Genomic DNA, 26,765 nt, shown 5'->3' with positions numbered 1-26,765 from the left:
CACAGACTCCCTGGGCTGCCAGAGACTGCCAAGCACAGCCAAGAACCCAGGCAGCCCCGACTGGCTGCTGGGCATGGGTAAGCACACCCCCAACCTCCTGCCGTCACCGCAGAGCCTACCCTAGGTTTCCAGGACAGCCCTAGAGCAGGACCTACGGCATGTTTTCCCTACCTCCACTGCCAAAAGCCAGGCTGCCGGGTGTGCCATGGTGACCCACTCTAGGGCTCTCCTGGAAGTGGGGAAGGGTCTGTGGTGACAGCAGGGGGTTAGGGACATGCTTGCCCATGCCCAGCAGCCAAGCAGGGGTGGTCTGGGCACTCCATAGAAGGAAAGATCAGGCCCCTTGGAGCTCTGGTACAGGCAGCTGCCACTGGTGCCAGAGTTCCAAGGGGCCTAGTCCTTCCCTTGGCAGAATCCCCTGCCCCTGTTACCTTCCAGTAGTAATTGAGCATGTTTTAAGGCATTCTGCCAAATAAAACATAAATACAGTTTGTTCACAAAAACTCAGACAAATATGTATCACTTCTTACTTTCTAACATATGAACATGTAACACAACATGGAAATGCATGTAAGTGTTAGAATCAATTCACTGTTTTCCACTCATAGCTGGCTGGAGTCAGGAGGCAGGGCTGGGGAAAGAGTCTGTGCTGGCTCAACTCTGTAACAGTCCAAGGGCAGGCCCACTGGGTACTTGGCTGGAACAGCCAAGCCCGATAGAGTTCCAGTGGGCCTCCCTGCAAGGGAGGGCTAGCAGGGAGCTGCAAAGGCACCTGGGATGCTGGCAGGCAGTGATGTACCATGAATCAATAGAGAATCTGGTACAGAAGTTTGATGCACTGGTCTAACTTGATTAAGTTTGGCCAGGTACAGACATTACACATAAACCAGTACAAGTGATTGGAAACCAGTCCATACCTGTCACAGAACAGAATTCCAAGGTACAGGGACTGTTTGAAAAATGACAGAACCCAGTCTAAGACGGATCTGGATCAATGAGGTATTAGACTTCATCAGTTTAGGTCAGACTGGTCCCTACGCGGGTTAGCGGGGGAGGTACTCCGCAGAAAGAAGGATCAGGCCCCTTAGAGCTCTAGTGAACTGCAGACACCAGCAGCAGCAGCCACCTGATGTGATTCCTGCAATCATGCCAGCTGCCTGCTGCCGAGTGCCTGCTACTCATTGGAGCTCCGAGGGACCTGATCCTACTGTCTGCAGAGTGGCTGGGCCACCCCCGATTGCCTACCAGGCACACGCCTCATCCCCCTTCCAGGAGAGCCCCATAGTGGGTCACCATGGCATGCCCTTCTGGTTGCTGCCAGCTGGGCTGCCCGACATTCCCTGGTGACCCACTCTGGGACTCTCCTGGAAGGAGATTGGGGTCAAGTGCCTGGCAGTCAACCACAGGTGGCCCACCACTTGGCTGCATTTTGGCAGCTATCAGCAGTCTCCCGCACATGGGGAGGAGATCAGGAGCACCCCCAGTGTGCTGGCCTTGGCCAGTGCAGGCAGCCATTGTGCCCCTCCCCCACCCCATGAAAGGATGAACTTGCATTCTGTTTGCTCCCAAACTAATCTAATCACTTAGAGAAACCCACGGAAGTTAGTTCGAATCCACCTCAGCTTTTTGAATTTCTGTACCTAGCCTTTGAGTGCACATGGATTGGGGTCTGCTTCAGAACAGGTTCCACCATTTTTAAGCCAGTCTATGTCTGTGTGCACCGAACTTCTCTTCTGTTATGGGTGTAAACTGGTTTGTGTGTCATGTCTGTACCTGGCCTTAGAGGTGTTGCACGCTAAGGAAGTATGCAACATGGCCAGTCTTTGTAATCTGAAGCATACAGGCATTGTGCCTGTGAGTGCACAGAAAAACAAGAAAATGGCCCTTTCCACCCCCCTTACATGGAACAGCATGACAATCTGAAGCAATGAAAGCAAGGGCAAGAAAAGGCACTATTCCTGCCCAGAGCAGGGGGGTTGGACTCGATGATCTTTTGAGGTCCCTTCCAGGCCTTAATTTCTATGATTGCTATGATTGACCAACAAACTGATTTATGGATTTTTTTTTTGCTTGTCAGTACATTGTCTACCCTGATATTTTCAGACATCTTCCTCAAGGTTCCAGTCTACTGAGAGCATATATTTCATGGAGACAAAGCTAATCTAATATTATATTCTTTGACATCACTGGCAGCTTCAATATATTGTGAGCTGTTAACTGTATTAATGCAGTGACCAAGTTCATATCCCTGGCTGCTGACAGGCGTGAAAAAAAGTGCTTTACCAAAAGAAGCAGTACGTTCAACCCAGCTCTGCCACATATGTATAGACGGGGCACTTCAGTGGGACTTTTAGACACTTTCAATCAGCTATTAAATAAAAATGCCAAAAAAGCCCCAATAAAGCAACCAATGTATACAGACGTTGGGGGAGCCGGGTACAATTAACACAATGCCTCTTCTGGGCATGTGCTCAGTTCAATGCAGAGGCACGCCCAGTTTAAAGTGCCATTTTGGGGAGGAGGGGGCAGGGGGAGGGGGTTTAATGTCTGTAAGCAGCCCATGTGTACAAGATGAACTGTGTTATAAGATGCATATAATATGCTTGTTCATAATCTTTGCATTTCTCATCAATGAGACTCTCACATATTTCTAGTGCTAAAAGAATTTCACTCCACTATCAAAGAACATACTCATATTTTTACCTAAACATCCACATGTTCATAGTTTAAACCACAGCTGTAATTCTATTTAATAGATTGGATGGTGCACCTATCATAAGACACTAAGGGGACAATTGTTTATATTCCCTAGAGTAAAAAGGAATATGAAATAGTCTAATAAAGTCATTTTATTTTTTTGCAAACCTGATAAAATCAGGACAGTTAGTAAAATAAGGTCAATATTTACAGCAATACATCATGGCAGTTCTAATTGTGAAATGATTCAAATTAAACTCAGTAAATCAAACACATGCATTATATCAGTATGATTTCTTGCTTATAATAATAGATCATACATACTAGATCTAACACTATACTTACTCTGTCTCATAAAAATCCATTCGATTCATTTAAATCTGATCTCATATTAAAAGCAAATAACTAGCATTTCCTTTACTCAAGATTAATGAACTTCACTTTGCATTGACCTCTTACTTATACTGGACACCACTCTTTGCATTGACCTCTTACTTATACTGGACACCATTCCTATATCCTTCAGATTCATCTGTAGCAGAACCTTCTTTACCTTATCATAGTATTAGTCTTGGATTGGTCTAACTAGTCATGTAGATTTCAATTTATTTCTCTGCATTAGCCATTGGCTTATTTTCTAGCATATCCATACTTCTCTGAAGATACTCAGAAGTCCATTCTATGGCTGCTACTTTTGCAGTAAAGTTAAATAAAGACTTACGGACCACGAGTCCTCATGTTTCAGGGTACAAACTAGTTTCCTCCATCAATGGAATTTTTCCGGGGAAAAACTGGCAGACTGAGAAGGAAATCCACAACCACCAAAAGCCCAATGACAGCTTTGTACAAGCAGATAGGCGCTATTGTGCAGGTGGAGTTTTAAACCTTCCTCTGAAGTTTCAGGCACAGCACACTACAGAAGACAGAATATCCTACTTGGTTGACCTATATCCTGCTCCAAATTAGTGTTTCCTACTACAAGTTCCTGCACAGAAAATTACCTGAGCCAAAGGAAATGTCTATTTCAGAATGCATGCCTTTCCTTTTGCTGTGGAGTGCATGTTTTGCCTGTTCATGTGCCATGGTAGGCCAGAAGCAGGTGGTGCAGAGATACAAGCCAGAAATTCTTCTTCTGTTTATTCCACTTTGTACCAACAGAAGAGGTGGAACAAGGCTCCAAGACTATATTATTGAATTATTTTACTACTAATGGAAATCAGACCAAGAGCAATAATCTTTCCCAAAATATTCACAATCTTTCACGAAGTTTGCTTTCTACTTTATCCTTCAGAAATGCTGGGTATTTGCAGGTTTTAGTAATACCATCTGGGTTAGCAGTTCATTAACTGCTAGCAGCATGTAAGATTTTATGATTTTAGTCAAATGCATTACCTTGTAATCCATTTGTTCTGAACAGTTGAAAATGTACACCGTAGTACCTAAAGAACAATTGTTCTGGTTTTTCCTGTTCCAGCAGGGTCCAAAACTGCTCCACTCATTGTTAAATGAAGAGCCTGGGTCAATGCAATATAACATCTGCAGAAATGGAAACAATGCATGCACAGGCTATAAACTACGTGCAAGAAGTACAGCAGAACACTGAAGAGCATCAGAGCTTTGCAAATGTCTGGATTTTGCAAATTATTAAGTAGCAATAAGGTTACTTCCACACCAGTGCTCCCTCCAGTCTGGTACAGTCTAACAGGATATGAGCTGAACATTTGACCTCCAGCATGGACCACTACCAGAAACTTCAGAAGAAGATGCAAGAGACAGGTTAATAGATAATTATGGAATTAATCAACCCATATGAACTATCAGATCTGGAGGACTCAGAATAAGAGACAGAAACTTTCTTGCTCCCCCAGTACTGTCAAACACCTTCACACTTTATTTTCCTATATATGTGGTATTACTGGTAAAACACTGATGCATCTGAGCTCAAAGTCCATCTGGTTGCATCACTACAGATTTCCCTACATTGAATGATACAGAATGTGAAACCATCACTGTATCTAGTATATTCTAACAGGAAAATGAGCTCAAATGCAAGCAAATTCCAGCAATATAGGCCAGGGAAAGGTTCCCTCACCAAACACCTAAAACAGAAACTGCATTTAACTCTTTTTAATTGACTTGTGATTTCCCATTAAGCCTCTTTGAAAAATAAGCTGAGTGTCAGGAGTCATATTTGGCCATGTGGCTACACATTAAGAATTTGACTGTATCCATCAACATATTTCAAAGCCTATTGGATGGCAATAACTTTCATCATGAGCTGATTATGTTGATTATCAAAGTGTGAGGCCTATGGATGAAGTTATTTTATGACCAATGTCCTTAGCTAGAGAGTTCCAATAAGATAAACAGAGCCGAAAGTATGTTACCCTGGAATTTATTGCTCACTTGTTATTCGTTTAAGGTGCTGTGCAGGCCTGTGAGTGCCAGAGCCAATTTGTATCAGGTGTGGTTTTACTTTTTCCTATTTAAATCATGTTTCTCCTTCCCCTGCTGATGTATGAAAAGCCAGGGAAACAGACTAAATATCAGATCCTGAAATATTTATCTGCATGAGTAAGACTGCCCACACAAGTGGCCCCATTGACTTCACTATAGCCTCATGCATAAATATTTACAAGAGAAATGATAAAAATGACTAAACAGAATGATGTGCTGTCAAGTGCAAAAGGTTAAAAACAGAAATACATTTTTTCTTTACTCTATGTCAGTTGTATTCATTTTGGTGCTTACTAATTTGTGTGACTTGTGAATATGATTTTGAGGTTGATTATGTCTTTTTAATGGATTGCCTTCTCATCTCAAAAGGCAAGTGGAGAAGTGAACACTACTACAATCTGATTTGAATGCTATCAATCTGACACATTTCATAAGATGGCTTCTAATATATAGAATCAGGTTTTCTTATAATGCACAGTAAAAGCAAATACATGTTAAAACTGTACATCATGTTGAAATGTCACATATTTTGATTGCTGCCCTCTTCTTGTCCCTTATTTTGGGAAAGCAGGTGTGAAGGGAACAGGACTAACAAGAGTTATTGTCATCATCACTCTGGTGCATTACTTGTATGCTCTAGTCCATTCTCTTTCTTTTTGCTCGTCTCTTATGTTATATTAAAAGTGAGGGTTCACTGGATACCAATAATAAATATGATTAAGAACATCACAACTGCAGGAGCAAGAGAACTGAAATGCAGTTAATATTTCCATGGAATTTTTTCCAAAGACAATTTCTCACAGGGATGGGCAATTGTTCAGAGTTTCTCTTAAAAAAAGATTTATATATATATATATATAAGACTAAGACTACGAGTGCTAAGAATCAAGCATGTACTCACATGCTTTACGGGATGCAATGCCAGAGTTACCAGCACTTTACAGAGTGCTCGGTCCCTCCCTGGCTAACATGTGCTGAGCCATCATTTCTATCATTATTGATCATGAAGTCCACCAAAATGTGGATGCTTCTTAGCTACTAGTGAGTATTTCCATATGCAGGTATCTATCTATTGTAATATCAAAATAGAGTGAATTAGAGCTGCATGTGTTTAGGCCAAAGATAGAATTCATGAGGAAAGTATTCTGTCCCACTTTAAATATTTCACACATGTAACATGGCTGTTTATTTATTTTAACTTTTGAGAATAGTCACAGATTTCAAGAAAAAAATCCTCGAAAAACAAAGTTTAAGGCAAGACCCTCAGCTGCCTTAAATCAGCATGGCTCCACTGAAGTCAAAAGCATGCCTATTCACAATACCTGAATAACTTAACCTTGGAGATTGCTTTTTATTTCCCCTCCCAATATCTGTAATATCAAAGACAGTGCAAAGATCGTCCAGTGACTTCAGTAAATTAGAGTGTAGAGAAATGCAGCTCTTCTTCACTGTTAAGGGAGAGGGAGAGTTACCCCTCCTCTCCTTGGTTCACAAAGGCTCCAGTAAGCAGGAAATTTTGATGTGTGAGTAGAAAAAGTTTATGCTCCTGTGAGGAACTGCTAAGAAGACTATCATGAGACAGGAGAGAAGTATCCCACCAATGAGCGTGATAATCACCTACTGACTTGTCTCCCTCTCCATCATCGCCACATCCTCCTCGGCAGGGGGAAGTCCTTTTACTAGCACCCACATTTTGGATTGGATAACTGTGGGCCAACCTGGAAGCCAAGTTTTTTTTAGAAACATCTTTTCTCTTCTCACTGAGTCCCATCACCCCAGGAGGTTGCCATTCTGTACCGCTAGATGATGTGGAGACCTTCAGTGTCACCTTGGACTGGGCCTTCCTCAGTTTGATCTACTTTAAGAATTGATTCTAGGACAGAGGACACCTGGAAAGTTCTGCATCATAATTTAGGATAATAAAACTTGGTGTCAATACATGCACCTGGAATTTTTATTTTGCTGCTAATTTACATCTTCCCTGGAATTGGAAGACTCATTTGATATCTCTCAAGTGTAAAATACTTAGCTTTTTTTTTTTTTTTTTTTGTAATTCATGTCTTTTAGAGTACAGGCCAAGGCTATAAAGAGATTGTGCCTTTTGCTAACATTTGGTATACCTACCAGACAGCACAAAAAAAGGCAATTTTCAAAATCCACTAAATGGTACCTAATACACTGAGGAGTATAGGATAATTGTAATTATAGGAAAGGTGAATTAACTTACAAAGTGAGAATATTTCAGATCTAACCGGATCCCAAAATCCAATTACCAAATCTAAATTAAATTAGCACTGTGGTAAGGACAATAGGAAGCAACACCACTAAGTTTCTCTTTGCTTGTAAGTACATTTCCATACACACATTTTTCTGTGTTGTTTTTCTATTTGTGTTTCCTGGAATTATATTTGCCATCATTTCCTCCAAAGCAAGGATAACCAGAATTTCTTTATTTTAACATGTCAGTGTTCTTACAAGAACCTTTACCAATTTCTGTACCTTCCAAGGTGATATCTTTGCCCCCTGCCCTTTTTTGCTGCCTCAGCTGAGGCAGATTTCTTCACTTCTTACCTCTGATATTGTTCACCAGCTTGAAGAAAATCTCTTCTCCTATTTACCACCCTGTGTTCTTTCATCTCTCATGCTAGCTGGCTCCAGTGGGTCTTCTTACTTGCTCTAAATCTTCTTCCAGCCTCATTAGTCCTCTTCTCCGCCCTTGATCTTCATCTCTTTCACCTTTGTGATTGTCTTTTGTGTGTTTTCTGAAATCTCTGACTTCCAGAAAACCTTTTCCCTTAGCGCTACAGTACTTTTGCTTTCTTCTGTGACCATCTCTACATGATCCTCTAACCCTACTGTACTTCTTGTTATTGCTGTAAACCTGTTCACCTTGTACTTTGCTTGCAGATCTGCCTCCATCAGCTTCTGAAGGATCAGGCTATTTCTTTTGTCGTCTCCTGATCAAGATGTTCTATCTTTTTTCCTTCAGCTCCATGAGGCATTCTCCTTTGTTTGTTCTTGTACACCCTCTCTGGCACATTGATCCCAGAGCTTTACTAAGATAGAATTGATCATATTTCTCTCTTCCTATTTGTTCATATCTTAGTGGCCAGTCTTTCCTGCCTTTTCTTACCAGTTGTTTTTGTCGTGTGCAAGTAAGCTATTGTTCTTGTAATTACTTTTTAAGTCACCAAATGACATACAGAGAATGGGAGTGTTGTGTTAAATTGCCTTATACACTGAGTACATTGCCTAGCATTTAAGAAATAAATTCACCCACCACAGCTTTCTATTCAAGGTCACCTGAAATTCCTTACAGACAATGAAAAAGGGAAAGGTTTTTTACAATAGCACTTCTGAGTTCATTTTACTTCTGTTAATACATTGAGAAATCTAGCTACTTGGAAATAATTTCAGCTTATTATTTCTTTCCATTTGTTGACTGCCAAGGAGAACATTCCATGTTGGCAGCTTTGGAAAGAGAAAACTTCCCTTTGTGCACAGAAGAGATACAGCATGATACCAGCTATGCAGGATTCCCCACATTGTCCCAGCAATGTAGAGAAAGAAAGAGAGAGAGAGAGAAAGACAGAAAGATGCCCCTCTACTTTAACAGCCCTGTCTCATGAGTGGTTTGGTTCATGTGACAGTCCCTATCACACATACACTGTTACACCATCAACTTCCTATTACAATAACCATACCCATGCTCCTGTCACCATCTCTTTTTCTCCATTACAGTCATACCAAACTGCCTCCAATCCCTCTGTCTCCTCCTTCCCCTTCACACCCCCATGCCTTCCATTCCCTTTCCCAGTCTTTAGTCCTTAGTCTGTGTCATCTTCGTCATCCTCTTCTTTTCCCATCATCCTTGTCACTCACCTTCTCTTCATCGCTGCTGTCATCTGCTTCCTCCTCATTGTCATCATCATCATCATCATTGTTCTCTCTGGGGATCTTGTTCCTGAACAGCCTGTGTCAATCTTGTTTTTTTCCATATGATTCCCAACATCTTCTGCCAACTTCTTGTAGTACCTCTGCATCTCAGTCCCATTTTGACACAGTCCTCAACTAAGAGGTTTGTGGGCTTGTGTATTTTTTCTATTTGCAAATATAATATATATATCTACCAAAACTGTCCTGTGGCTGCTATGGCTCACTTGACAGTCCAATACACATTATTGCCATTACATCATACACATTCCCATCACAATTTCCACATCAAGCACCTGCACACCCATGGGTCCATGCACCCGTGTGACCATCACCATCATCCTTGCCTGTCACAAAGACAAGCAACCATTCCCTACACCCCAACCTTACCCAGTTCTCCCTCCCCATTCCTCCACCCCCTACCCCTGTCTATTTCTTTCCCAGTTTTTTCAGTCGTCACCGTCATCATCATTGCTTTCTTCTTTCATCTTCTCCGCTGGCTTCATCATCGTTGCTCTCTTCAGGAGGCCCACCCCTGAACAGTCTATGCCAGTCCATCCTCTTCCAGATGACACCCACCATCTCCTCTCTGATATCTTCCACCACTTTCTTGTAGTACCCTTGTATCTCATTCAGTCCTATTTTAACACAGGCATCTATTGAAAGGACTGTGTGCCCATATACAAGCAGGTTCCTAGTCTTCCACAAGGCATTTCTAAGGCAGGAAACGAATTGGTTGAAATAGGCCATTGGGGTCCCCTTTTGCTTGAATAGGTGGCCAAACAGTGCTGCTTCCCTGGTCAGGGCTGTGATTCCTATCACCATCTTGAGGAATATAAACACTTTCTTCCACACCCCTTTGGCAAAAGGAGAGTATCACAGGAGGTAGTCGATTGTCTCTGCTTTCCATTGGCAGGTTTCCCTGGGGCAGTATGGTTGGTTTCTCTGTCCCTCTGCTTTGCCTATACCAAGAGCATGCAGTGGGCTACTTCCCAGTTCACATCTCTGTGCACTTTCTGCAGGTCCTTGTGGAAGAACCCCTCCCACACTGCCTGACAGCCATCTTCAGGGAGGAGGTCCACAGTTGATACCACTACCTGTTTCCAGACGGCCTCCTGCATTTTGCATTGCTTCATTAAGGTCATTGGATCTTCTTTCTGTAGTTTGCACTTGCTGCAGAACTGCTCCAGTGGTTCCCAGGTAGCTAAGATTGTAACAGTATGTGTATCCTTCCTCCATCCCTGCAATGGTCCTGAATGAACACTCCCTCCAATCTGACTGCTGTACCATGCACTGCACAGCCCCAGCCTCACCCTGAGCACTGCACACAATGGTGTGCTGCACCACACTGTTCCCTAAGGCAAGCACAAAACACAGAAGTCAGAAGAGGGAGGGGGTGCCCACAGACTCCAGCTGCTGTTGCAGCCAGAGCAATAAGGAGAGGAGCGGCTGGATGGAACCCTGGGCCACATCCAGATGAGCACAGATGTTTTGTTCCCTGGGGACAAGAAGCAGTGGTACACCTTGTTCTGCTGCTACTAGTCCTCAGGGGATAGCCATGCCATGCACCCACTGGCGCACAGCAGGTTACCCCAGGTGGCATAGGGGAGGCTGGGGCCACCAACTATGCTGGCCCCAGCAGCCTTACCTGAGGTTCTGGGGACAGAGGAAGCTGCAGCCAGAGAGAGAGCTGAGCCCTGCAGAGAGTAGGGCTCCAGTGGGCCAGGCTCTGGTTCTGGGCAGTGCACGCTGCAGCCACCCCGCTTTTTTTCTGCACAGGAGTTTTTTGACCCCGGGACCACCTACAAGGTAGCAGCACAGGAAATGCTTGAATGTACAGTCTGTGGAGCCACAGATGAGTCTGCAGCACCACATGCTGCATGGCTGCGCTTGTCTGGACACAGCCCTGGAGGCCATAACTTAACCCCACGTGGGCTGCAAGCAGTCTGCAGACCACCAATTGGACAGGCCTGATCTAAGTGACATGTCACTAAGGCCCCAGCCATATCCAACTTCCACTAGCTCTGAAGTTCTTCCAGGCTACCACATGCTGCAGAAGGAAAATAATTAGTTAAAAGGGAAAATGAGATTATTCATTTCATTGATTTTAAATCTATTGCAAGTGAGCAGGAGAAATTAGGGTAGCATAAATGTTTTATACTCTTACGGGCCATGCATTTATGATCAGAGGTGAAACAGGTATTGTTTTTGAAATTTGCCGTCTCAAAAGCTATCTAACTAGTTATCTCTAGTTTTCGTTACCAGGGCCTTTAAATAGAAAACATGTATAGAGTTTGGGAAAAATTCCTTTAGATTTAGTAAATTCATTTGTATCTAGTATTTGCTGACATGATCTTTACTGTACAGATTAGAATATATTAGGATGTATGATTCTTGTATCTGTAGCAAGGTCTCATTTCTTACACAACTCCCCCTGCCCTGTTCCCTACCCAAATTCTAATTAATAGGGATTCCATATTTTCACACAGCTTGGCAGTTTGATTATTTAAGTGCTTATTCACAATGTACTAAAGACCCTAATCACCCCTTCAAAGCACATGACTCTATATAAGGCCTCCAGTGTCTGAAATACATAAGGATCATCATCATCATCATAATAGCACGACAGCTGTGCTTCCTACAAGCCAGAAAAGTTAGTCCTGTATACAACAGACACACCTCAGCTACTGTCTGCCATCTGCCTAGTTAGTGGGTAGATAGCCACAGTAGACAGAAACAGCTGCTCCTGACAATGTGAAAAGCATCAGTACTTCCTTAAAGCCTTTGGCAATGTGGATAAACAATTTCAGTGAAAAGAATATTTAAAATTGCAGCAAATTTTCACTGCAACTGCTATTATGCATCACACCACAACAAAGTGATTATACTCAATAGAATGGATTTTGTTCAGCAACTGTAACAGTTTTACACAGTTTTACAGAATACCAGTTAACAAGGCTAAAAGACCATTGTCCTGGACAAAGAGCTGTCAGTGCATACTAAAATAATTACTGAGGTATTTTATTCCATTTTATGTATTTTAAGTAAAAGAGGGGTTTTTTTTCATTCTCATAACTGAGTTACTTGAACTATATTCTGCACTTCTTATTCAGGTAATTGGTGGAAGGGCAGGATTCCCAAGCAATAATGTCTCCTAGTTCCCATCAATTTTAGTCCTAGCCTAGAACAGCCACTAGCTCTCTAAAGCCCCCCATTATTTGTAACACAGAAACTATAGAACTCTAATAGCCAAACCAGAAGCAAGCCATCAGCCTAAGTAGAGGTTGCTGCAGGTTCACACCATTCTCATCAGGTGCTCTACCAAGAAGATTAGCACACTGTACAGAAACTCTCTGTAATCCATTAAGTGAGGGGAAGGCATGGGGGAGAGAGGAAAGATAGGTCAGATTCCACATATCCACTGTAGCAAGCCATGGACCAGGGAGCAGTCCCTCCACATCCCACAATGGGAATTTCCACATTAGGGATAAGTACAGACAGTCAAAAATGCCAAGACTGAATTGATTCAGTCTTTGGAGGTTAGTCTAAAATGCAGAGATTAAATTGGCAAACAACTGGACACATTTACCTTTGATTCAGAAAATGCAGCCACATGCTTGTAGTGGCTCAGGCTAGCAGCCAGGGGAGCACTAGAGCACAGATCTCTGGCACATAGCTGTGTGTTCACTTCCTCCTCCTGCTGCCCCCGAGGTCTCTGGGATTTGCCGTCCAGAAGCAGGATTCTGCAGGGTTGCTCATCATGTTCTCTTCCTGCTTCCAGGAGTCTCTGGGATTTTTAGTCCACAGTCACAGCCAGCAGTACCTTTCAGTATGTTTAGTAGAGCAAGGCAGCTCTGTACTCAGGGGAAGTGGGGAAAGGGGGTTTAACCTCCCTCCCTGGCCCCAAAACCCAGCCAGGGATTGCCCCTGTCCCAACCTTTCTGTGCTGAAGCAGACAGCACAGCCCATCCCAGGGCTGGAAAGCATGCTGGGATGCTGGGGAACTCTGATTTAACTTAAACCAGGAAGGGGCCTGGGACAGAAGCTTCATAAACCAGTTTGACCCAAATCAGTTTGACCCCAAACTACCCAGGTTTATCTTAAAATAGTTTCAGTAATTTTGAAACTGCTTTATGTGCACTGAACTTCTGTTCTGTTACAGGTTTAAACCAGTTTCTGATCACTTAAACCACTTTATGTGTAACTTCTGTTCCTAGCCAAGCAGATTCTCTTGTTTGAAGATGGAGTAGCATATTATTGTACACAAGGGGGCCCCAAACATTTAGAAGCAGGCGTGCTAAGAGTTATGCACTCCACCACAAAAATAGGTAGGAAAATAAAAGCATTTTATTGTTGTACACAAGCAGCTATCTGAAAACATAATACAATCAATATATTTTACTCTATGCATCCAAACTTTCAAGTTATTGGTAATAAATGTACATTTTTATACTTAATTGAGAACAGACCAGTAACGGAAGGAAAATTAATGAGAAACCTGCTGTCATGTTACAGCATACATTTTTAACAGACGTCTTTAAACATTTTGACAAAATATCTATATATTTTTAAATGGTAATTATTTAACTGGTAAATGTAATTATCTAACTCTTAAGCAAAAAATATAAAAGGACAAAAATGGATTGAATCAAAATATTCTGTCATCAACGTACATAAGCAACCAGAAATATCTTTTCAACAAATGAAATTATTCTTTATTTTATGCTTTTAAAAATGCATTAGTGTAATTGCACTGCAAAAATTACCTTCTGTGCTATAAGCTTGGCTACAACATCCCTAGCATGTACATCAATTGTGCATATTGTCATGATGTTCTGATGATCACCAGGGGTGAGTTCCCCTAACAGCATGTTTATAAGGGCATTAAGTTGAGCAATCTACAAAATAATTATATTTCAATGGAGATATTACATTGCATGGAAAAAACTATTATATGTCAAGTGCAAAGCAGAGCAGTTTTAATACCAAGACACATTTATTGGTGCTTTTAATCAAGGCAAATAACTTTTGCAATGGTATTGTTTTCTTACTATTTTAATTTGCTTCTCTAATAATAAAAATATACTTTTCAACTAGTGGCCCCTACTTCATTTCAAAACAGATAACATAGGTTTACAATTTCATTTTAATATATAATAACGCACTTTGAAAATGAAGTTATTAGGTGTTTAAAGTACAACACAAACAATATACTGGATATGGATGTTCAATCCCAAGTGAGTAATATACATTTTTTATTACAGTTGATATAAAACATTAAGTGTTTTTGACCTTGATTGCCTGGGATGTTGTCTGCTTTGTGCCAGAGGAATGTGGAAAAGGTGGCTGATCTGGCTGCAGGAAGATCCCTCTTGTATATATGGACATCCACATCCACAATGTGTCTTCTGTCATTCCCCATCCTGGATATTGGTGTAAAGGGTATAATGAGTTATTCCTGTTTCCCAGAGATCCCTAGCTACTGTAACAGCCCCTGACAGCCACTGAAAATTGGCATAGCAACTGGCCTTTAGGTTTTTCTATTTTTTTTTCCAAGGAAACAGACAAGCATGAGAACTTGGAATCTCAGACCAACAGAAACTCCTTATGCCTGACGAAGGGTGACTGTTCCTGAAAGCTTGCCAAGAACTTTTTTCCAAATACTCCGTTGGTCTAATAAAAGATATCACATCTACTCAAAGAGCCTTGCCTACCTCAGCACCACAAGGACATTCATCCTCTCCTGAAGTGCACTGAGCAGCCAGTCATGGGATGGGGTCCCTAAGGAGGGCCATGATCTCCTAAGGCCCCTTGATCATGCCAATTTGGCCCAATGGGCACCCTCAGTTCTTGCGCGCCACGTCTTTGATGGAAATATAAAAATAAGGAGGCTGCCTTTAAGTCCTCTTGGACACTGTTTGATGAACTCTCTGAACCCCGTGGGTTCCCGGACCCCTTGTGGGTCCCATTTCACAATGGGCGTTTCAGGGACACCCTAGCCTTATGGGCTATATGCGTGGCTCCAACCGCCCCTTTACCATGCTCCAAGCCTCGCAGATGGCACTGATGTTGTTCGGCCTGGGCCTTGGTATGAATTGGCCCCCTTGTCCTCTCTGGGCTCTCCACAGCCCTGTCTCTGCACCTGACTGGTGCCTGGGCCCTCCATAGCTCTGGTGTCGTGCCCTCTCTGGCACCGGGGTGTGTGCCCCCCAAATGCTGCGCCCTCTCTGGTGCCAGGGTCTGTGCCCCCCAAATGCCACACCCTCTCTGGTGCCGGGGTCCCCACACTGCAGTGGGCCCCCAGTGAGGCCTCCTCCTTCCCCAAAGAGCCTCACCCAAACCACCGGTCTCCTAAAACTACAACCAAACATAAGCCCCTGGGCTATAACATAACACCAACTGCATAAGGTGTGCTCTGCCCCTTTCTATTACTGGAAGCAGAACTTAGTCAGGCCTCCTCCCTTCACTTACTCTATGAGGGCTCCTTCCCCCTTGGCCGCCGGCGGAGAGCTGCCTTCCCTAGCTCCAGTCTGGGGTTTATATGGGCCCAGGGCCCTCCCCCTTCTGGTCAGCTGACTATTTGCAGGCACAGGCTAATTTGCCCTCTGGCTTGTTGCCCTGGTAACCTGCACCTGGGCTTCTCTGTCTCTCTCTCTCTTTGGGCCCTCTCCCAGGCAGTTTCTGCTCTTTTAGGACCAGGGAAACTTAGTGCCCTGCGACACAGCCTAGCATTTGCGTCTACTATCTGAATATGTTAGCCTGTAGGACTGTGTGAAACGGCACCATTCCGTTTCACCTTGAGTTTCAAGATTTCAACTGAACAGCATTTCGTATCAAATTTCATTTATATTCAAGATAGCTGTTGCATTTTGGTTCATCGAAATAGTAAGGCTGTTTCGACTCTGTTTCGATGTTTTGCTAGATCAGCCGGGGACGGGAAATCAGCCCAGCTGGGCTGACACCCCATCCCCCATGCTAGATCGGGCCAGATCTTGCGCCAGGGATGGGAAGTCAGCCCAGATGGACTGACTTCCCATCCCCAACGCTATGGTCGAAACATTTCAACTAGCCTTGTTTTGTTTTCAGGCTGTTTCATTGTCCTTTGTTTCATTTAAATTTTGCTGTTTCAACCTCAAAATGAGTCAAAACAGTGTCAAAATGAAATGGCCAGCAAAATTTCACACAGCCATAGTAGCCTGAGCACAAATAAGGTAGTCACTATTTTAACACAATGCTTTTTCCAAAAACTTTAACAAATGGGGCCACTCCAAACTTTATGAAGCTAAGGACTGAGCCCAAAGAATTTACATCTTTAATTTTCTTTCTAAAGAAAGCACAAAATTGTTTCCTTTTCAAATGCTCAAAGGAAATTTTAGCCCAACCTTCCTAACTGCAATTTCCTGCAATGAGGGCTGCACAGACAGACTTCTATGCCAAGACAGAGCTCTAGTGAAGTCAATGGGAATATATGCAGATCCGAGAGACTTTCAAATTGGGACCCACAGCAAGAATAAGAACCAAATCCTAGGTTCCCAGCTGACTGATAAAATTGCAAGTCTCTTACAGAGATCTCAAAAGTTTCAACTGAAACCTGACAAAGCACTAACACCATGGTAAAGGGTGTCAAAATATTACTGTTGACACTCTTACTACTACTATGATTACTACTAATCATCTTTAGCTTCACTATTTTTGCATGTTAATTTCACATACCTGTTTGCGAAGGTAATCTTTCAGAGCAGATTCAAACCCTTCTTCCAGTCTCTCAAAGACAATTTCAGCATCAGCAGCACACCAGATCTGACTGCTCATCGAAGCTACTTGGCAGGATAATCAAATAACCACTGGTCTCATGGTTTGTTCTCATATGCTGCAACAGCTTCCATGATTTCTTGCCGAACTGTTGCGCACACAGTTTCTTTTAAATGGCTTAACCAGCTTTCAGCCTAAAAGAAATATTATTTTCCCATGGTGGATTTGTAGGAAAATCATTATAAAATTATATTTACTGTTACTTTCATCATGTATTCAGGATGTCTCTTTCTCCATACCTCTTCAGACATATTTGCCAGCAGAAAGGAAGACATATGGCCAAAATGGGCACAATGCCCATTTTCATATTTGACTAGCTAAAAGATTCATCACATCCTATTTGGCTCAAACCCAACTACAATGGCAATAGTTACAACTTTTAGGTTTGCCAGCTAGGAATAAATCCCCAATCCCCTGAAAAAACTTGCAACACCTCAGTCTGTCTTCTTAGGAGCATAGGGTGCCAATACATGAACAGGGAGGCTCATTTGATGAGCTTTAGAGAGCCACCATTTTGAAGTGTGAGGACACTGATGCACAAGATGCTCCAGTCACTTTAATTAGAACAGCTCTCAGATCTGCTCTAATTAAAGCACTTTCCTCTTCCCCCTCCCCCCCCCCCCAACTCCTGGAGCATGTGTATAAATGCCCATAAGTTGCTATGAATTTAGTCTCAGGTTCAATCTCCATATTGTATCTCTGTGGATTAAAAATCAGTTCCATGTTTCTTTCCTGACATTAAAAACCCTCCATTGGATCAGATCTAGGTACCTGAGAATGACCTCCAACAAGTACATGCCACTGGTTAACAATGACACTGTTGACTGTTGGAGGAGCTTGTGAATAGCGGAGACAAAATTCTCAAGGAAGCTCAGCCTACATGGGAACTCAGTCCCAAAGGAAAAAAACAACCACAAAATTAACTAATTTCAGAACTAAGTTTAAAAATACAGAGCTCCTTAGACTTGACTTTCCCTCAATATGTTCTTCAAACATAAGTCACACATTTTGCAAGCATAGTACCAAGTTGAGTTATAGCCTGGAGCTTGAAATGCCTTACTAGTATTAAGACAATGATTTTGATAGACCGCATCCAATGACACAGCACTGGATCACTGTTCACATTACTAAACGATTGTATATAATTTGGCATCATTGAAACAATCTCTGTTCTGAAAAGGTTAGCTCTGGGTTATTATGAAGACTAAATTAACTCTCATCACTTGAGTGAGTGATCCATTCACACCAAGGTCAAAATCAGTAGTTGAGCAGCATGAGGAAGCAGACATTGTAGCTTACTGACCTACAGTAACTTACGGATAAGCTTTATTTTCTCAGCCAACATGGATTTCACTGAAAACATGAAATTAACCATTTAGTAGTAGTTTATTTACTGATTTTGCTAAAATAATACAAAATAAAATTGACCACAAATTATGTAAAAAAAATCAATCTATCCACCTTTTAACTTGTATTTTCACTGCATATTTTAAGACAAAAGTCTGAGATTCCAATGCGACTAAATGATTTGTATTGCTGAAACAGGAATCAGAGCACAGGAAGCTAGTACCCTGTTTGGTTTCCATTTGGAATTTATCATAAATTAAGCCTGCTAAGAAGAGATGATAGGGTTGACAGGCAGATACCAAGTATCCAATAGAAAGGAAGCCAGGCATAGGGCTAGGGATATATTCCCCACTCCCCTACCTCTGTCCCCATAAAATGCTCTTTTCTCAGGGAAAGAAAAGGCCAGTTCTCCTATCTAAATTTTTGTTTTCTTTTCCCATCCCAATTTAGAGCAGATCAAATTACAGAATATCCACTACACATGAATTCCAATCATTCTTTTTTCCCAAATAAGGACATTAAAGCAAAACATTAACACTTCTTCAAAAAATGTTCCAAAAACTAAATTTGAAAGTGTCAAAATTTTCAATTACAGGCTGATATTAATCTCCATGCTCACCTGAACTGCCCTGGGGCCTTATGACAGTTGAAAGCCCTTCATGCCTCATTTTCTCTGATTCTCTATCAAGCTTATATTACCCATCATGTGCTATGTACATCAACAGCAGAAACTCCCATGGCATACCACAACAGCTCAGCTAGAGAGACAGGGCACAGTTTGTTATGGCAAACCCAGGCTGGGTGTGGAGCATGGCCCACTGAGGAAAATGGAGCATAAGAAACTATTTGTTTTGGGCTCTGTCATAACTGAAGCAGAAGAGATTAACATCAACCTAAAATGAAATGTTTTGTTTGAATTTTCCTGAAAGCAAGTTCAAGGAAAATCAATCTTTTCTTTACAGAACAAGCTCCTAAGCTTTCAGTTGTCTGAATGTACCATATTTACCTGAATATAAGATATGGGGCTTTCTTCCCAATTATCATGGGGGAAAAACCCCTTGTCTTGTATTCGCATACAAAAAAATCTCATTAAATACATTGTCTATCATTAAACTGCTGCCAAAAGCAGCATGTGCTCCTTAATGGAAACTAACTATAAAGTTGGTTAAATGCAGCCAACCTGAGCATGGCTATAAAACACATGGCCCACATTGGGCAAGCATACTGATGGGAACCTACCACAATGATAATTTAATGCAGCCCATCTGAATAAGATGTACGATAGTGCCCATTATGCTCAGTCCTTCTCGGAGCCAATTTTTTCAAGCCATGGTGACTCAAACATTGAATACATTTCAACTTCTTCTCTCCCACAGCTGAGCTAAGCTGAGCCTTTATTTCCTATTTCTTTAGTAGCCTTAAATGTCTGGCAAATATCAGCAAACAGGAACCAAATGGTTCACCCAGAGGTCCCCTCTATTAGCCTGTCACATTTGTTTAGTGTGGCCCCACCCTCCATGAGGTGGAGCCAGACCAGGTTGCCCTGAACCTCATTTATATATAAAGAGGGGCTGGCTGAAGAGGGGCTGGATGGGACACAAGCATGCTCCAGTGTGGGACGAGCTGGCAGGCAGCACCTGCACTGAAGCACCCTCATGCCCCAGCCAGCCATATCAGCATCTACAGGTGCATTGCTGCAGAGTAAAAAACTCCGCAGTGGGACAGTACTTGTATTTACAAGTACTATCCTGCTGCAAAGTTTATTAGTTTCCTGTGGCCTAATAGGGTTGCACATGTAGTGTGCCAAGACATTTACTGCTGAGCTAGTTAGGCATCTCCACAGTAAACATCTCATATAGACATGCCCACTGAGTTGGCATGTGGATTTTTTTCAGAAATGCCCTGTGTTGCTGGTTTGGAATCCATGTGTATATCTTGTAGAGTATCATCTGAATTGTCTGCATAAGTCACCAATTATGCACTTTTCCTGATGACCTGTAAAAAATGTGGGCAAGGGGAATACTGAGACTCTTTATGAGATTTATTCTCTTAACCCCCTTAGGTGCTTCAAATATTTTCTTAAGGACCACTCGTTAGGTAGGTATGGGATCTTGCACAGCGTAGGATCCTTAGAACATGAGATTATTTCAACTAGCAACATAGGTGACTGATAGGGGGAACATGCCCCCCCCCCCCACCCCGGATAGGGCCAACCCCAGGGCCAACGCCAGTTTTTGCGGGTTCTCCTCAGATTCAGAAGGCACCAGTCACCCATGAATAGCAATACAATGCAATAATTAGAAAACTGGTCGCCTTCACAAATTTTTAAGCTCCATATCCATTTGTTCAACATTTATATGTTTCCATGGAGTTTTCTTACAGTCTTTAATACTTGTCTAAAAAAAAAAAGTTTAAAATAAACAAACACCCACCAAAACACTCTAATAGCTATAAGCATAGGCTAAATTAGCAGCTCAGGATGAAAGAAGACTTCCAACTCATCACTTGGTCTGTGTATAAATATATATAATGTAAAAATTAGGACTGTAAATCAGTCATGGTTAACATGCACAATTAACATGTTAATCGTTGTTTGTGTTATTTTTTTTAATGCATTAATCATGCCCGTGGTTTTGGAGCCCGTGCCTGGTCACTGCCACCTCTGGGTAGCCCTGCGGGGCAATGGTGGCAGCGCAGAGGTCCACATGGCAGCTTGGGAGCAGTCTTTGGTTGGCTTCAGTGGGGTGGGGGGAGGAGCACACACAGACACAGATGCAGCTGCAGCCTGCAGGCAGCCAGGAATGCAGCCTGGCATCTGTGAAGGGTAAGGGGTGTTGGGGAGGGAAGGGAAGTGAGGGGGGCAGATTGAGGCCCCCACAGTGAGGGAGGGAGTGGGGCAGGGGCTGAGGCAGTCATGGGATGGAGCCACAGATGGCTCATCCAAGAGCATGGGAGGGGCTCCCACTACTGTGTGCACCCCAGGGGAGGCATGGGGGCCACGTGCCCTCCAGATTTGTTTATGGGGTGGAAGCAGGCTGCCACAGCAGGCTGGGGCTCTGCACCTCACTTCCTTTTCCCCAGAAGCCACATGCTGGCTGAGCCTCATCCCCTGTCCCCCCAGCGGCAGGAGGCCAAGCATAGTGTCACGCAGCTCCCTGTTCAACAATAGTGGGGTGCAGAACCCAGCATGCCTCAGCAACCCACCTCTGCCCTGTGCACAAATTCAGGGGAAACGTGTCCCCTGTGCCCCCCCATGGGTGCACACGGCAGTGGGAGTGCCCCCCCATGCCCCTGGATGAGCTGCCCACAGCTCCACCCCAGGACCTGCCCCGGGCCCCATTCACCCCAGCCCCTGCTCCTGCCCCACTCCCTCCCTCACCATGGGGCCTTTGATCTGCTCCCCCACCTCTTTCCTCCCTGACACCCCTTCTCCCCGACATACTGACCTGCTGCGTGGTGTCTGTGTCTATGTGTCTGTCCCTCACTCCCAAGCCACAGCACCCCCAGTCCTGCTGCTGCCTCTCACTCCTAACCCACAGTACCCCACATCCTGCCAGGTATGCAGGAACCCCCCTCCCCAGGATCCAAACCCTACAGACATACCCACAGCCCCCACACCTTCACAAATTCTCCCCCCACACACAAACCGCACGCCTATCCCCCAACCATACAAAGTAACTGCATAATTTTGCATAACTGAATTTTTCTGCGCGTATTTTTGAGTTTTTTAGCTGTGCAATTAAATTTGTAATTACGACAATTTTTTTTAATCACACAACTAATCACGATCAAAGTTTTTAATTGTTTGGCAGCTCTAGTAAAAACGCAACTAAATCATTTTCAAAATTTGAAACCTACTGAGGCTGAAATTTAATCTAAGAGTATTTACATGTTCCCTTGTGTGTGCTACAGTACATTGCTTTAAAGAAATAAAATTTCAGTAGGTTTATTGTTTTTTATTTTAATGTTTGACTTTATAAAGTATTTCAAATGTATTACACTTGCAAGTCTATGACCCACATCACTTCCAACCAGATGCCTTTTCAGTAGTATTAGTAGTGAAGGTATCTTGAGGGCAACAGATAGAACAAACCCAAATTAAACCAGATGTTAGCTGGCATAATGCCATACTCCTATTTTCAATGGGGCTGAATTTGTCCCAATAACCTATAAAGTATAACAAACTTAAGGTAAAAATGGACATGCCTATGTAGCAACAGATTTCTTAAAATTCAAATCACACAAAAAGTGGGTAACAACTCCTTAGGACCCATTGCAACTTATAGAGTGATGCAAATAAACATTTAGGAACTCAAATTTAGGGTATCTTATTGAAATAATTCATTGCAATGATTCCGCACCTATACCTTTTATTTTATTGCCTGTGAATCTACTCTTTAGCACGAAGATTACTAGCATAATGGAACATAACAATTCTAGACTTAACACTTAATACTCTTCATTTTTTCAAGGCCTACATGAATGTTCCTTATATGGATTCTTGACAGGATGGGCTGTAATAGTTTCTTCAGAAACATTTCTTACCAGCATCACTAGTAAGCCCTTGTACAGTAAAAGACCCATACTTTGCTTCTCTGTAAGGAGGAAAAACTGGGGTTATTTAGTTTGGGGTAGCTAAAATGGTAGTGGGGGGCAGTAACAATCATCAACATAAAATATTGTAAAAAGGATGGCAATCAACTTTTCTCCATGCCCACGGGGAGCATGACAGGAAGGAATGGGCTTAAACTGCAAAAAGGGAAATGTAGTTGGATATTAAGAACAGCTATCAAGCTATAACAGTAGTGAAGTACTGGAAAAGATTACCCAGACAGGTGTTAGGGTCTCCATCACTGAAAGTTTTTAACTGCAAATTTGACAAGCTTTTGTCTGGGATGGTTTAGACAGGAATGTTCTTGCCTTAAAAAGGCAGGAATAGACTAGATGACCTCCTGAGTCCCTTCCCACCCTACAATTCTATACAACAGTTCCGCTAGATTGTGACTGTCATTCTGTACAACTGTTCTCACAATGGCAATATTATTATAAATGTGTGTGAATGATACAGAAAACCTATTTTAAAATGTATTTGAGAACTAAGTCTTAACAAAGTTTAGAGAGGGGGTTGGAAGCGAGACTAGCTTGTATTTAAATGAACCTGTTTGGTGTGCTTTATTTCAGGAGAATGAATTTTCCCTGTTACTCAGAAACACACATTTCTTCATGTTCAGACTGGCATGAACTCAGTTTGGCCCAGTCCAGGATAACAAGGACACTGTATATAGCCCTAACTGCTGAAGGAATAAAACAGGGGGAAAAAGAGATTCCTGCAGGTTATTACTGATACTGCTGATACTGACTACTACTGCAGTCCCTACTGACAGGAATCTCCTAACACTGGATAAATACAAGTGAAGTTGCAAGCCAGGCATGTGACACAGTAGAGCAGGGGTGGGCAAAATGCAGCCTGTGGGCCGGATGCAGCCTGCCAAGCCATTCTATCCAGTCCGCGGGGCCCCTAAAAATTTAGAAAATTAATATTTATCTGCCCCTGGCTGCCTGTCATGTAGCCCTTGATGGCTGGCCAAAACTTAGTAAGCGGCTCTCCGCCCAAAATAATTGCCCTCCCCTGCAGTAGAGGCTCTACTCTGACAGGTCTGAGACCCCAACTTCATTGTTCTTGTCCTACTGAATGGGATAAACAAAGGCTATTCTTCCAGAGGATTATGAGTGGCCACTTTCAAAGCTTTCTCTCCTCTGGCTAGATAGAACAAGGCAGAGACTAATAATATCATTAAAGATACTATAAGTTTGGCCCCAATAGGAACTGTGCTATCTGTCTGAATCCGTAACAATGCATATGTATTTTCAGAACTTCTCTAACATCAAAATAATTCATCCAATTGCTTGAATATTAGTGAAAAGAATTTACTTCCTCCCTGACCAGCTGGGCAACACATTTTAGCCAAAGGCACTTTTTTTTTCAGCAGTGATTCAGAATAGAGAAAATGACAGGTCCCAAACTCTTGCAATGCCTGTGAATACCATTGCAATAATGTTATCATTCACTGTCAGGTACTAAAAAGGCACAAATTGAGGCAGACAGTATGACACAGTGGGGGCATACGGTACTGTACTAGGCTTTTTCTTCTCAGTGCTCTATATTGCTTATTCGTGCAGACACCGCTAATGCATTTTCATCTGAAGCAGGGCTATGATAATGAACTAGTAGCACTTACTTTGCAAGGTGAGTTAAACCAAGTCTGAACTCTTCACTTGTAATATGCTGCAGTTCACAGATGGAATAATCTATGATTGCTTCTTAGACTAGTTCAGAATTAAGTTCACAGATTCAGAATGTTGGAGTAAAACCTGAACTGCATAATTCCCAGTTCCTTCTTCATCTGTATCAGCATTTTATTATCTGATATTTTAACTCTACCTGATCCACTTGAAATGCCTGGTTTGCCATACTATACATTGCCTTACAAACTATTGTCACCTGCCTAGTTGCCTAACTCTTCACCTATACCAGGTATTCCAGAGTCTTCTATGTGTATTCATGTCTGCCATATTTACTATTCCCAGCTTCTATCCATCCAAGAAGTGAGATGGCCCACCTGGAATTCGGTTCTTTTTTGTGGCAGTATAGAATGCCAACCTTCCATCCTGTTAGATGCGACTTATAATAAAGCTCTTCTGCTGTCTTCAAGTGTAACCATTGGCAAATTACTTCTCCTCTTTGTACCTTATGGTATGTCTATGCTGCAGTCACTTCTAAGATGAAGGATAAGTTTGCTCACAATGAGCCAGCATGAAGGTATCAACAACAACTAATTTAAAGCTAACTCAGGTATCTCTATATTATATTGTGGTCACTTCTGTGATTGCAATACAGACAAAATCTCAATAATCTGCTTTGTAAAAGGAATAATGCTATCTCCCTTTGAAAAAAATACATTGAGACCAATGAGTCACAAGCACAATATACATGCTACATGTCATTAACAGCAACAGCATTATTTTAACAGGTTAGTTTATCCAAGAAAAACTGTTGCTTCTATCCCATAACTGATGTGGCTTCACATATTTTATAGTCATAGCAGTTCCCTGGATCTGCAACTTACCTAAGTGTAAAGCAATGTAGTAAGACTAGCCTTTTCCAGTAAGACCTATAGAGTACCCCAGTACCCTGCTCATCATTGCCCATTATAACAGTAAAGTTAAGATCCACAAAAGCCAATAATTCAAGAGGAAAGCAAATCCTCACAAGAGCAGCAGCCGAGCCTTATTCTGCGAATGGCATAAAATAAGGATGACACAGAGGCCCATACTGCTGGTCAAAACAAGGACTTCTACTTTCTGTGCTGATGTGCTTCACCACCTTTTATTCTATATATTCCCCTAAAATGCCCATAGAGGTCAGCTGTGTTGGTTGTAGCTGTGTTGGTCTAAGGACATAGGCAGACAAGGTTCTTTGGGTAAATGTGGTATCTTTTATTAGACAAACTAAATATTGGAAAAATTGGGCTTCGCAAGCTTTCAGGCACAAAACCCCTTCATCAGGCATAGGGAGAGTCTGCTGTTGTTTTGTGTTCTCCTGGATGGAATAGACGCCAATATACAAAATGCAGGTCTGCAAAAATGCAAATGCCTGGCAGTGAGGATTAGAGGGAGGCAATAGGAGGCAATAGGTGTGAGACAGGTAGGCAGGGAGGGGGAAATGTTGACCTGGTAATAGAATGTAGCTGGCAAAATGTAGAGAGGTTACCAGGCAGGTTATAATGTGCTATAAATCCAATGTCTATATGTAGTCCATGATTTTTTGTATCCAGTAGATTTATGAAGTGAAGTTCATAGGCTCTTCTACGAAAGGTGTTTTGTAAATTCCCTCTGAGAATTAGAACTGAGAGACTGGAGAAAGTGGCTGTCTTGTGAGAAGTACACACACACAGGTAATTGGGTGTTTTTGTCTTTGATAGATTTTCAGTCTGCATGCATTCTGGTACACAGTTGTTGTTTGGTTTCTCCTACCTATTTTCCATCAGGCATTTAGTGCACTGGATGAGATATATTACATTTCTGGAAGTGCAGGTACAAGATCCAGGAATGGTGATGATTCTGTTGTGGGATGTAGTTATTGTGGGACTGGTCAAGATGTGTTAGCAGGTTTTGCATTAGATCACACTGTTGAAAGAACACGTGAAAAATAGCTGCAGTTCAAAAAGAAAATCCCCATGAATCACACACCATTAATTATGACAAACCATCCCTCTCTGGAACCTATATGGCAAATCCTCAAACAGTTGCATCCCATATTAGAAGAAGGCCCAATTCTTAAAGAGATCTTCCCAGAAACACCCATTCTAGCCTTTAAACAAGCACAGAAGCTTGCCAATCTCATCACCAGAAGCAAATTTCCTATGGCCCAAAACACAATTGAATGGATCCAGATCATGCCAACACATCTTCACCACTCCCACAATAACTACACCCCACAACAGAACCATCATCATTCC

At 42.4% G+C, this 26,765-nt stretch overlaps 1 pseudogene; it reads right to left on the bottom strand.

Moving 5' to 3' along the window:
* LOC102577168 (dynein beta chain, ciliary-like) overlaps positions 1-26,765 on the bottom strand; it is a 264,557-nt pseudogene that overhangs the window by 213,937 nt on the left and 23,855 nt on the right.

The sequence above is a fragment of the Alligator mississippiensis genome, chromosome 4 (assembly GCF_030867095.1).
Source record: "Alligator mississippiensis isolate rAllMis1 chromosome 4, rAllMis1, whole genome shotgun sequence".
NCBI lineage: Eukaryota > Metazoa > Chordata > Crocodylia > Alligatoridae > Alligator > Alligator mississippiensis.
This window is presented reverse-complemented; position numbering and strand designations above follow the sequence as displayed.